This window comes from Zalophus californianus, chromosome 9 (genome assembly GCF_009762305.2).
Source record: "Zalophus californianus isolate mZalCal1 chromosome 9, mZalCal1.pri.v2, whole genome shotgun sequence".
Taxonomy (NCBI): Eukaryota; Metazoa; Chordata; class Mammalia; order Carnivora; family Otariidae; genus Zalophus; species Zalophus californianus.
In genome coordinates, this window is record NC_045603.1 from 113006428 (window position 1) to 113019629 (window position 13202).

The following is a 13202-nucleotide window of genomic DNA, read 5'->3' on the forward strand; positions in this document are numbered from 1 at the left end:
GATAAAGGACTCAAGACTTCCTTTTAGGGCCTTAACTGCTGGTCTTTGTGGGACCTTTTGGAGCTTAAGTATACACAGAGATAGAGGCTGTATCTTCTGGCCCTCTGGAAGTGTTACAAAGAGATTGGAGAGGTATTTCCCTACTAAGGAAAGGTTCATCCATTACACAGCAGCTCATTATTCCTTGAATGCAGACACTTCTTGGGCTTAATCATGTCCCCTGGAATACTAACACCTATATGGTAAACACCTGATAGATCGGGTCAAGGCTATAGGGATGACAGTCTGCTCTCCCAAGGACAGACGTATATATAGAAAGAGAGAGATTCCAGGGTACATTCTGGGCTTATCAGCACAGGGCAAGGGCAGGCCTGAAACAACTCTTTTCCTCTGCATCTCTACCTCTCCTTTTCTTTGCTGTCGCTGAGCCCTTCATACTAATCAGAGGCACCTCTGTTGTTAAAATCAGCCACATGGAGCCAGATATCCATTGCGTCTTGTTAGTTCCTCCTGTCATACCTTCCTCCCCTTTGCCTTGAATATCTACCCACCACTCTCCCTCCATCTCTTCCGATTTCTGGGGGCCAGTTCCAGAGAACCTTAACAAATTCGGCAAGATCTCTCCATGCCCACTTCAACAACAGACACTTATTAAATTCTCACTGTTTTGCAGGCGCCGTGCCCATTTCCCTGGGGACAGTCTCTTTTTCTCAAGACAATCTAGGTTGGAAGATAAGCACACATGCAAATAATTTTACTATAATTACCAGTAGACAGGCTGACAAGTCAGGTTTTTGCCATATGGAAGCGAACATTCCCAGGGCTGGTTTGTTTCAGCTTTTCTTGATTGGAAATCCTATGCTGTATCTCTCGATGTAGCCAGCTGAAGGGTTCAAACTTTATCTTGTAGCTAGCAGGGAGGTGAATGACGGGTCAGATTTAGGTCATGGATCGCTCTGGTGGGGTATAATGGATGTATTTGAGGGAGACAAAACTGGGTGCAGGAAGATGCATTTGAAGCCCGTTGCACAAATCCTCATGGGAGATGACGTGTACCTCAGCTGGGGCACTGGTTGTCAAGAAGGGGAGCCGATTTAGGATGTGTTTAGAAGATGAATCCAAGCACTTGGTGACTGGTTAGCAGTGTGGCAGCACAAAGCAGGTGGACTGAAGAGCAAAGGTTACCTGAAGCCGGGTAATGCAACCAAGAATGATATTGTCACCTCTGAGACAAAATATGAAGGGAGTCCGGATTGAGGGGAAGTTTTGGACATACTGAGTTGGACATGCTAGTTGATATGGAAAGGAAAATATCACAAGGCAGGAGTATATGGAAATCAGAGGCTGGGGATGGGGTGGAGAGATGTGGCAAAGAAATAGGGAATTACTCACCCTTTATATGTAATGATTGCCAAGTCTATGAGATTAGGGAAGCTCAACCAAGGACAGAGTGGAGTGAAGATAGGGCCACAGACCAAACACTGGAAGAAGGCCACCATTTAAAGGGATGGAAGAAACAGAGGAATCCACAGAGGAGAGTAATAAGAAACCAAGCTCAGGAAGTGTGCAGGGCCCCAGAGGGAAGTCAAGAGAGCATTTCAAAAGGAGGGAGAGGTCAACAGTGTCAGATGAGGTAGATGTTTAGTAATTTGAGGTGTCATTATTATAAAGGTCCCTGATGTCTTCAGGAAAAAGGGGCCAGGACTTGAAACCATGAGGGGTAGTTTGAGGAGTGAGTGAGAGATGCCAAAAGGGAGACAAAGTGCAGAACTCTACTTTCAGGAAGTTTAGATGAGAAAGGGGGTTCTGTGAAGAAAAGGGTAGGGAAGTCAACAGAATTTATTATTATTCTATTTTAAAGAATTAGGTGAGATTGATTTAAACAATTTTACTAGCCATGGGGAAACTAGGGAAGGTTGGAAAGACGGAGAAGAGGATGAAATGGAAAATATGGAAGGGAAGGCTGAGGAAGTCCAATAGGAAGCTTGAGGTACAGGGTCCAGAGGGCTGTATGATTTTGAACAGGAGGAGGCATGCCTCATTTTCTGGTACTGGAAACAGACTAGGCCTGGTGTGGAAGTGGATGAATCTGTAGACAGAGGGCCAGAAGCCAAAGGAGCTCACACTGAGAGGCCTGTTTGCCCCAAAAGTAGGAGGTCATGGCCTGGGTCGGGGTGGAGGGCACTGATGGGGTTGTCCTACCCAGAGATGAGGACACTCAGGACCTGGATTTAGGGCTTGGTCCCACTATCCGATGGAAATGAATTTTCACACCAGAAAACTTGAGGAGGATAGAGATTTGGAGCAGTCCTGAAGAGAACTAGGCAACAGAGCTGACTGGGGGACGAGTGATGTAATGGGTCATCACAAGTGCGCGGGGAGGCAGACCCGAGGCTGTGGTCAGCCCGCTGCCAAGAGGGAAAGTGTGGGCCACCCCTGCTATGCAATGGGGGAACCTGTGGACCAACACATCAGAAGGATACAGGAGCAGGGAAGTTCAGAGCCCTTGCGAAGGAATGTGCGTAAAGAAGAGGAGAGGGACAAAACAGGATGAAGGGCGTCCCTGTTGAGTAAGCAGCTTGCTTATGCTATCAGGAGTAAGAGTAGAAATAACTAGGGGGTAATTGTTTGTTTTTGTTTTTTGTTCTGTTCGTGCTAGTCAGGCAGAGTTAAAATCCATTTTGGTAGGATGTTGGAATTAGAGGACTGAGATTCTCAATGTTCGGTTGGTTGTCTGCTCTCCTAAAGATCACATTAAAGGACATTCTGTGCCCTCCTCTGTAATACATTCCGGGGTCTCAACGATCCTCAAGGAATTTTCAGCTGAATGTCAGACTTCAAAAGGACAATGGTGAAAAATTATATTATAGAGTTCAAAAAGCAAAAGAGAAAGAGAAGGATTCATTTCTTTTTTGACTGCCTCAAAATCCTCCCTGCACTTGCAATTGGACATGCTATTCTCCATTGCCTGAAGGCACGTCAGAAAACCATTAAACAATTTTGATTTGTTCAGTTCAATGTCTATTGTGTTTCTCCCCAAGCACAACTCCATCTTAGAGGCCAGCATGGTTAGTCTTCTTTCCCGGTATGCACGTCCTTGCACACAAATCCATGTAAATATGTGGTAGAATATGTATATATTCCACATGCTAATCAACGTTTATCGTTATGAAGTTATTATGAGAACTTGAAGAAGGGCTAGTGTTATTAAAATCCAGTTTCCATGAACAAAGCCAGCGTCGCTAATGAAGAGTCGAGCTATAAGAGTCAATTCTAGCGGCCGCATTTCTATAATAATTGTTGAATTCTGTGATTTTGTGGTCGTTGTTGTTATTCTTTGCTTAAATCTAGACAGACTCTGAGTTTCATTTATCCTCATGGTGCTTCCACCCCCTCTCTGCAATATCATTCCACCCAAGGCAAGATGGTGTTTTTCAGACTTAGGGGAATAAATACAAAGATTTAAGGTAGAGGCTTTCCGTTTTGATATCTCCAGCCAGAGATGCTTTTTGCAGCTGGTTGGTCTCATCGACATGTGAAAATCATGCATCTTTGGGGAGCTGTGTTATCGGTATGACAAAGAATGTGCTTCACTCTGGAAAAATACAGAACAATAATTGTCTCTGTACACCCAGGCTGCAAAAGCTCCCCAGAGAAAGTCACGAGTTCCCAAACAACTTGTCCTGGGTCAGGGCATACCCCAACCACTTACAGACGATTCTAAAATTACCTCACGTGTTTAAGGTGGAAATTTCCTATAGTTCACTGTGATTTCTTTAGTTCTCTATACGCTGCCTTCCACTTCTTATCATTAACAGAATAAAGTAGGGAATCTGGACTACTAACTGCGTTTTTAACTGGTCAAACTTGGCAGAACATTAAGGCTTCCTAATGGTCCAAGTGACGTAATGTGAAATCATCATTTGCTTGGTTCCCCGAGGTCTCACCCTGGGAGGCAGGTCTAGTGTCCTGCTGGTTCCATTACTTGTTGTCCAGGATCTCAGTACAGTTTGGTCACTGCCTGAAGATTCCATATGAACTAGACACAGCAAGCTCATCAGGGGTGTCTGGTCAGTTTCAGAGTCACTCATTCCTTCATCCAATAACTAGCTTTCAAGTAGTAGAGAGCAAAATAGAAAAGAGTTGTCCGTCTTGGGTCCAACTCACTTTTGGCGTGGTCTTTGCAAGGCGGAAGTCCACATGCCTTCAGCACTCATTTCCTGAGCAGCAACTTTGCCTGTGATGCGCTATGAAGCACCAGGCATGCGAAAATTATTTACACCTCTGACTCTCCAGGAGCTTACATTTATGCAGAGCTTCCTGATTTCCCCGCAGTATTTTATTATTATTATTATTTCAGTGTCTCTTTAGAAGGGAAAACATTTCATAGTGGCCAGTGTAACTTTGTTTTATCTTTTCATCTTCATACCTTCTAACAGGTCTCTAGGAGAGTTCCCAAGTTCTCATGGGAATTTCATAATTCAATTTTTGATTTAGACTAGGAAGAAGATGCATCTGATGATTAAAGTTTGGATTTGGAACTAAAATGTTAATTTTGAAGACAGCTCTAACATGACTCATTATTAGATTAAACCGAATTTAATTAGATCAGCCATCTCTTGACATAAAGAAGGAAAATCCATTTTCTTTAAAATGTAGCAATTTCTAGGAAACTGGGCCCATAATCTGAAATTAAAAGCAGATTTCCACGAGTTGGATTCATGCCTCCTTTAGCCTTTGGTATTGTATTTGGTCTGTTTAGTTAGTTAAATAATGGTAACAAAAGAAGACAGGATGGATGATGTTAAATAAAAGGAAATTTAAGAGCGTAATTATGGCATTAGGCCGGGCCAGAAGGTGAGGGTTGTAAGTAATAAGATACCTGCTTTTTAAACAAAGTGCTATGTCTCCATTTGGCATGACCCTTCCTGGATAAACTGTATTTTATCCCATTCCCATAGGCAAGAGAAAGTGAGCTCTGAAGGGAGTGTTGGGTAAGACATGGATAGGTTCTAAAATATCCTGTGTAAAGTTGCCTAACTTCTTGTTTTAAATGAAGATATTAAAATTCCAGTGAAACAGAATATTACCATAGTGACCCAATTGTGGGGAGGTACCAAAAGCTTGAAAGTTCAGTTTATATGAGCCCACTGCATGTATAGTCCATCTGATTATTCAGTGAACACCTGGGATGAAAAATATCACAGGGAAAATCCTAAGACAAATGAACCCTGGGAGCTTTTTATTTTCTTTGAAAGACATGAAGAATGGAACTCCATTGTCAATGGTGGGAGGCCTGCTTCCAAGGACAAGTGAAATGACTATTCCTGGAGAACACTTTTATGCTCCAAATTTCAACATAGGAAGGGCCCACTTCCCAGAATGGTGATGGGGGGAGAGAGAGAGAGAGAATTGGATTTTCTAGTTTCAAAATTTTCTACTTGAATGGTATTTTCTAGTTCATCTTTAAATGTCATCCCTTTTGACTCTTCACTCAACCAGAAAACCCAGGCTAAGAGATCTTAATCCATTTATGCTGGTTTATTCTATATTCTAAGTAATCAAATGACACCATGATATCCTAGATCTCTAGGGTCAGTTAATTACCTTCCTCATGAAGCTGTCATCTGTAGCAATGTATAATGCAGGCATGAATTCCCTGATGAGGGGTCACTGTTTACTCACTCATAATATGGCTAACATCTTAGGTGCCCAAATTGGATTAAAATCTTTATACAAATGTTCTGATTTAACCTTTAAGAATTAGCACATGAAGTATATAGTGTTTTTATCTCCATCTTTAGAGAATGAGGAAACAAGCTTGGAAAGGTTTGTCTAAATTTACAAAATAAATATGAGGAGATGTTATGACTAAAATATGAACAAACTGACTCCAAAAGCCCATGCTCTCAGCCACTATGAATTTCTGCCTCTAAAGTCTCCATGATATTTCTGAAGTTAAATTTTAGTGATCTCATTCATAATTCAGGAGAAGCCAGTGAGGTAGCTCAGAGAATTCACTAAGAGATGAAGCAGTGGAGCTCACACCTAGTTTGAGGCAACTCTGAGTCTGGAATGCAAAAGTCTTCAGGGTATTTATTGATTTGTCCCCTTGAGCCATATTTTGCTGGACTGAACTTCGGGCTCTTGTATACAGTCTTGGTCTGTATATTGTGATTCAAAGCTGATATCACAACTGATTGTGAATCAAAGAAGCTTTGTCTACAGCTTCTCTGCTCTTTTCAGAACAGATTAAGCCAATTTTCTCCATTTCCCTCTCTGCTGTCCCAGGGAGACGTTCCTCTGCTGGTGAGTTTGTGGATGCTTCCACCTGTAAGAAATCCCCTTTGGTCTCAGATCCTCCTGCTCAAACCCCACGCATCTTGCAATTCCCTTCCAGATGTTGGCTCTTCCACAAAGAGTGTTCTGATTCACCTTTTCTTCCCATTTCCTACCTCAGCCAAGTAAAATAAGTTCTATCTTTTCCAGACTTTCATAACGTTTTATCTCTAACTTTCTTGTGGCTTTTCTCCATGTGGTCTTAGAGCTATCCATACATGTTTTTCCCTCTTCTACTTAGGTGGTAAGTGTTTTGAAGACAGGAACTGTGTCTCACTCATCATGGAATCTCTCATACTATCCGTTCCATTTCCCTTCACTTTCATAGTAGGTCCAGTCAATATTTGATGGTGAAAGAAAGAAGGCACAGAATGGAGGAAGAGTAACTCTACTCTGGATTGTACCCTCTCTGTCCTGGTGGCCATTTCCCCAAAGCCCCTGTTGTCCAGATGACTATAATGACTAATTAGATGAACTGGCTTCCTCTGATGTCTTAGGTTGCCCATGAGCTATGACTCCCTGGGAACACAGAAAGATACATATCCTTAATGAGACCTTCCTCAGTTGGCACCCCAAGGAACTCCTGCTCAGTAGTGAGAAGCACATTTTTGTCTAAGTGGCTTTATCCTTCAGAAATCCATTATTATCTGGATGGCCAAAGATTTCATTCATGCTAAAGACCAGCCCTGGTCTTATCAGAATGGTACAGAAATATTTTATTTGGAGGACCATTTTTTTTTTCTCAATTAGCCTTGATTAGCCTCATTTTATTTGAAGGAAGAAAGCCTTTAAATTTTTTTTATTGAGAAAAGTCTTTTTCTTATGAAACATGAATCAGTTTTGGGTTTTGGTTGCAAATGCCAAATATCAACCTCTCCCCACCACCTCCATCAATGGATCAGTACATAAATTTCCTGCTGAAGCAGGAAATATTCAATCCAGTTGAGCTGGCTGGTCTTACCATTGGGTTGTTAGAGCCAAATAGAGTGCTGTGTCTCACGTGAACCTAAACTTGAGTTGATTTGGAGTAGTTCCTCCATTGCACTGGCACGAAACTCACCTCTCCTTGCCATGTTCTTCCCACTGGCATGTGGCTTAGGAGTTCGCAAGTGGGTGATCACTATACATACAAAGAAATCAAATAAAGCAACAGCAAGAGAGCAGAGAGAGGTTCTTCTTCCCCAAGCAGTTCAGGTGAAAGCCAACATCCTAACCACTGTGACCACACAAGGTCCAACAGCATTTTCCACAGTGTTGAGGTTTTGAACTCAGCATGGTGATGGATTTTAAAATCATCAACAATATCCTGCCAGTCTGCATATCCCCAACTGCTGTCAGGTCTCAGTTTTCTCCTGCATTTTCTGAGCAATTGTATAGTGAAGTAAGGAGAGCTGTCTTTTTTTTTTTTTTTAAGATTTTATTTATTTATTTGACAGAGAGAGACATAGCCAGAGAGGAAACACAAGCAAAGGGGGTGGGAGAGGGAGAAGCAGGCTTCCTGCTGAGCAGGGAGCCTGATGCGGGGCTTGATCCCAGGACCCTGAGATCATGACCTGAGCTGAAGGCAGACGCTTAAGCGCTGAGCCACCCAGGCGCCCCAAGGACAGCTGTCTTATTTTCTACATTTCCAGGGCAGTTTTTAAGCCACATAAATGTTCATTTAGTCATTCATTCAATCAATAAATATTTACTGAGATTGTAAGGCTAGGCCAAGTGTCCCAGGTGCTAGGGACAGGAGGAACTTGCTGCCATCAACATGATTTTACAGAAAAGAGGAAGACAAATAAACAATAAATGACTATAAATCAACAAGATAAATACTATGAAATTCTTTATAAGTGTGTGAACAAAATAAAACAGGGTGACTTGTTGGGAGGGTTTAGGGAGGAAAAAGTGATAAGATTGTCAGAAAAGTCTCTCTGAAGAGATGTTTTCAGAGCTGAGATTATGCAAGGATCAAAGAGGCTGTGAATGGATCTTGGGGAGTGGATTTGGGAAAGATAAAAACAGAGCGGGGGCGGGGGGAGTGGGGCATGGTGGGGAAGGTTAAGAGACTTACTGGAGTGGTCAGGTGAGAGAACATGGCAGCTTGGTTAAAGGTGAAAGAGTGGATGTAGGCAACAGAGACAAAGGTAGAAATGTGGTTTTTATTTCCTGAAGATGTCTCTGCAAGGAGTGCAGGAGTGCCAAATGATTAGAAGTCTATTGAATCTGTTACCTATTTTTCGGGTTTAGTAGACCAAATCACTGACACACAGGACAATTTTCTCTCCTTTTTTTTTTTTTAAGATTTTATTTATTTATTTGACAGAGAGAGAGAGAGCATAAGCAGAGGGAGCGGCAGGCAGAGAAAGAGAGAGAAACAGGCTCCTCACTGAGCAAGGAGCTTGACACAGGACTCGATCCCAGGACTGGGGGAATCCTGACCTGAGCTGAAGGCAGACGCTTAACCAACTGAGCCACCCAGGCACCCCTTTCTCCTTTTGAGATATCACTTTCTACCCACCAATTCTATGTGGCCATTGAGATCACCTTCTAGGAGAACAGGGTACTTGAAAGATGAGGAAAAATATAGGCTTTCAATGAAAAAAGGCCAGTCTTGAAGGTATGACTCCATGTGTATAACATTCTCAAAATGACATAATTATGGAGACAGACGATGGACCAGTGGTTGCCAGAGTAGGCGACTGGACAGGAGGGGGTGATTGTAAAGGGAGAGCATGAAAGATTTTCTTTGTCCTGATGGAGTGATGGAACGTTCTCTATTCTTATTGTGCTGGCAGTTACATGCACCTAGAAATATGTATATGATAAAAGCTGTTGTAAACACAACCACACCCATAATTGATACATGTAAAAAGTGATGACAACCAAATAAAGTCAAGATAATTGATAATGAATTACAATTATGTAAGATATCACTAGAGGAAGCTAGGTGAAAGGGGTAGGAGGACTCTATAATTATTTTGAAACTTTATGTAAGTATGAAATTATTTTTAAAAAATTAAAAACAGGCTCTTGGGTGGCACAGTCGGTTAAGCATCCAACTCTTGGTTTCAGCTCAGGTCATGATCTCATGGGTGGTGAGATTGAGCCCTATGTAGGACTTAATCTCAGTGTGATATCTGCTAGAAGATTCTCTCCCTCTGCTCCTCCCCCCACTCATGCATGCACATGTGCACATGTACTCTTCCTCTCTCTCAAATAAATAAATCAATCTTTAAAAAATTCACATGAAAGTAAACATCAAACTTAATAAATAATGCATTAAATGTCTACAAATTCAGCTTTAGATCATCTTTATTAATTGTCAAGCTTTAGGATACAATTCTGCTTGGTGGTAGCTGGAAAATGAGAGCTAATTTTAAAGTAAATGCTTTGTCCAAACAGTTTCAAAAATAAAATGATAAAATTCTTTTTTTAACAGCAAGAAAGCACATTTAATCTAGGGTAGTCAAATTCATTGAGACTGAACATGGTTAATGAAAGCTGGGAAGAAAGAGGAAATGGGGTTATTTCTTAAGGGATACAGGGTTTCTGTTTGGGGTGATGAAAAAGTTTTGGAAATAGTGGGGATGGTGGTACGCCATTTGAATGTAGTTAATGCCACCAAAATGTTTACCTTAAAAATAGTTAAAATGGCAAATTTTATGTTATGCATATTTCATACAATAAAAATAAATGCACCCCCCTCCTCCCAAAAAGTACATTTACTTTGAACTATGGGTGCATCTTAATACATTTTATATGATATGCAATAGGGGTCCAAGAGTCAGGATACCTAGACCTACACAGGTATGAAAATAACCTTGAATAAATATAGTATTTAAATTTCTGAAAATGGATGATATTACCTAGAGAGAGAAGAATGAGAGAGGAAACAGAGGCAGATTATGTCTTTAGTACATCCATGTTGAGGAGGAAACAGTAAAGGAAGATGGGCTGGGATGCCCAATGAGGTGGAGGAAAACCAAGAGAGCAAGACGTTGTGGAAGCTAAAAGCCGTTGATGTTTGTAGAGAGCTTAATGGTTGACTGCCTTGAGTGAGGTGGAGAACAATGAAGAAAGGGAACAGAGAGCTCCCTGGTGACGGTGACGAAAGCAGTCTCACTACTGTCTGTGCTACTGTATGGGGCAAACACGCATGGCAACACAGAGAACACTGCATGGAACAGGCAGTGAAGGTAGTCCACCACTGACAAACTTTCAAACATGGAGAGGTAGGTAACGACAAATACAGGGTCAAGGAAGGTTACTGTTCTAAGGTGAGAAATACCAGAGCATGTTTGTATCCTCATGGGAATAATCCAATAGAAGGAGGGACAGAGATAATGGTAAGCCATATCCCCTAATGCTAATGCCTGAGGGCCCACACGATCCCCTCTCCCTGGGAACTGCATGTCAGCAAGATCCCCCTTGGAACACTTTGTCCCTTCCCAGTCCTGGGGACGCCAATTCCTACAAGAGTGTTGAAAAAGCCAACATCTTTTCCTCCTCAAAGGGCACAGCCTCCATCCCCTTCCTTTCAAAGGCCTTGGGCTTTTGAAAACAAAAGTTTGTTAATGGTCCTCTAGGTGTAGAACCCCCAACTCTCCAGAACCCAAAGCTCTGCCTGTATTCTTGGGACATGGAGATTTCCTTTCATTCTGGAGCAAAGATCCTAAAATGGCAATGGAAGACACAGCTAAACATTCCTCAGCTATTGTTCCTCATGAATTTTTAATTCTCATGCCTCTTTTGTGTAACTTACCTCATTACGTGTTATTAGCATTTTCCTCTGTCACAAAATATTCATTAATGGTTGCATAGTATTTTATGTTTTGGACATGCTATAATTTATAGATCAATAACATATTGTTGGATAGTTTAAAAGAAATAAAAATTTTCCACTATAATAAATGATATTATGGTGTTCATCAATCTCTTTGTTTATCTCTGACCATGCCTTTAGGACCGTTTTTTAGTAGTAAAATTTTGAAGTCGGAGAATAAGAACATTTTATGTACTCAAGAAAACATTGTCAACAGAACATAAACTGTGTGACAGCTAATTTACTTTTGTGTTGTCCATCCTGCTGTTAAAATAGTTTTGCTCTTCCTGGATCCTCAGCCTGGCCTCTTTGACTAGGAAGAAAGGTAGTATTTGCAAAGGTGAAAGCCTGTGGCTTTGAGTCCCCAGCCAGACTTGAATTTGGTTAAGACCATGACCATCCTTTCCTCCGATGAAAGAAAAATTAAGAAACTTCTTGGAGAACACCAATTTTTCTTATTAAACAGTAGAGTGAGGTAACTGAACACAAAACAGAAACATGGATAATATTTTCCTGGAAATATGCAGGGGTTTATAAATGAAAAGAAGTGTATTTAGAAAGATGCCTTGGGTTTGTGGGAGGTAAAAATGATTTGGGATAGTCCTGGAATATGTCTGGAGATGTACGGCATTCATTGACACACCAAAAATGACCAACAAAGAAAGATGCATCTCCAGGTCTGGAACTGCAAATAAGAGAATGATGACAGTTGACAAAAGAGTTTACAGAATCTCCCCTCTGACTCATGCTGAGCCACAACAGTGCTGGTCTAACTAGGCAGTTGATCGGAGACCCACTGGCAGAGAGCTAGAGCAAATCACACAGGTACTGCTAACGGGGGACCCAAGAATGGGCCAACGGAAACAATTCAGAATTTCAGATATGGCGCACAACACTGTACTCCTTTAGATGCCAAGTGCTTTCTCTCCCCCAGTCCATAGAATCATGGTGATATTGGCTAGAATGGGGATATCTGGTAGAAATCCAGAACATTGTGAACCAAGCTTCTTAAAACCTATCTGTAAGAAAAAGAGGTGAATTTATTCTTTGTTTTGCTTTCTTCTTACTCTCTTCTACCTTCCCCCACTCCAGGGAACATCATTTACCTAAAAATGAGGAGTGCGTTTCATCAATTATTTCTATTTGATCTTTAGCTTCTGGCTCAACCAGACAATGGTTTTTTTGTCATTGAAAATTTTCACAGAGTTGAAAAAACTAAACAAAATATAGCAAAACAAACTCCTCCCCACTAATCCTGAACACATCCTAATGTTAATTCAATTATTTTTCAGAAGCCCCAGAAAATTCCACCAAGCCAAACCACTACGCAGACTGTTTGAGATGAGACCTCTAGAGTCAGAGATATTTTGAAAATTAAATGAGTTAATATCTGTAAGGTACTCAGAATTTTCTTGGCGTATATTAAGCATTGGTTATAATATAAATTCCATTAAGTCAGGGATCTTTCACTGTTGTTCATTGGACAATAATAGTTCCTAACATGTAATAGGTGCTCAGTACATATTTGTTGCTTACTTTCATAATTGTAGTTTTTATTGGCAAGCTCTGAACAGTATGCACCATAATAATATTGATAAGCAAATATTTATTGAGTGCTTATTATGTGCAAGACACTGTGCCAAGAACACTGTTTATCTCCTTCATTTCTCATAATACCCCTATGAGATCGTTATTACTGTTATCCAACTGTTATGAATGTGGGTACTGAGATCAGGAGAGATGAAGTAACTTGCACAAATCTACATAGCTAGTAAATTAACAGCCTGGATTAAAACCTGGTTCCAATCTGGTCCTAGGGCCATATTATGAAATAAAATAATATCCTTTCAAGGGAAATCAGTATGTGAAAGATTAAGAAGTTGTGGAAGCCAAGGGGCGCCTGGGTGGCTCAGTCGTTGGGCGTCTGCCTTCAGCTCGGGTCGTGATCCCGGGGTCCTGGGGTCGAGCCCCTCATCGGGCTCCCTGCTCGGCGGGAGGCCTGCTTCTCCCTCTCCCACTCCCCCTGCTTGTGTTCCTGCTCTCGCTATCTCTC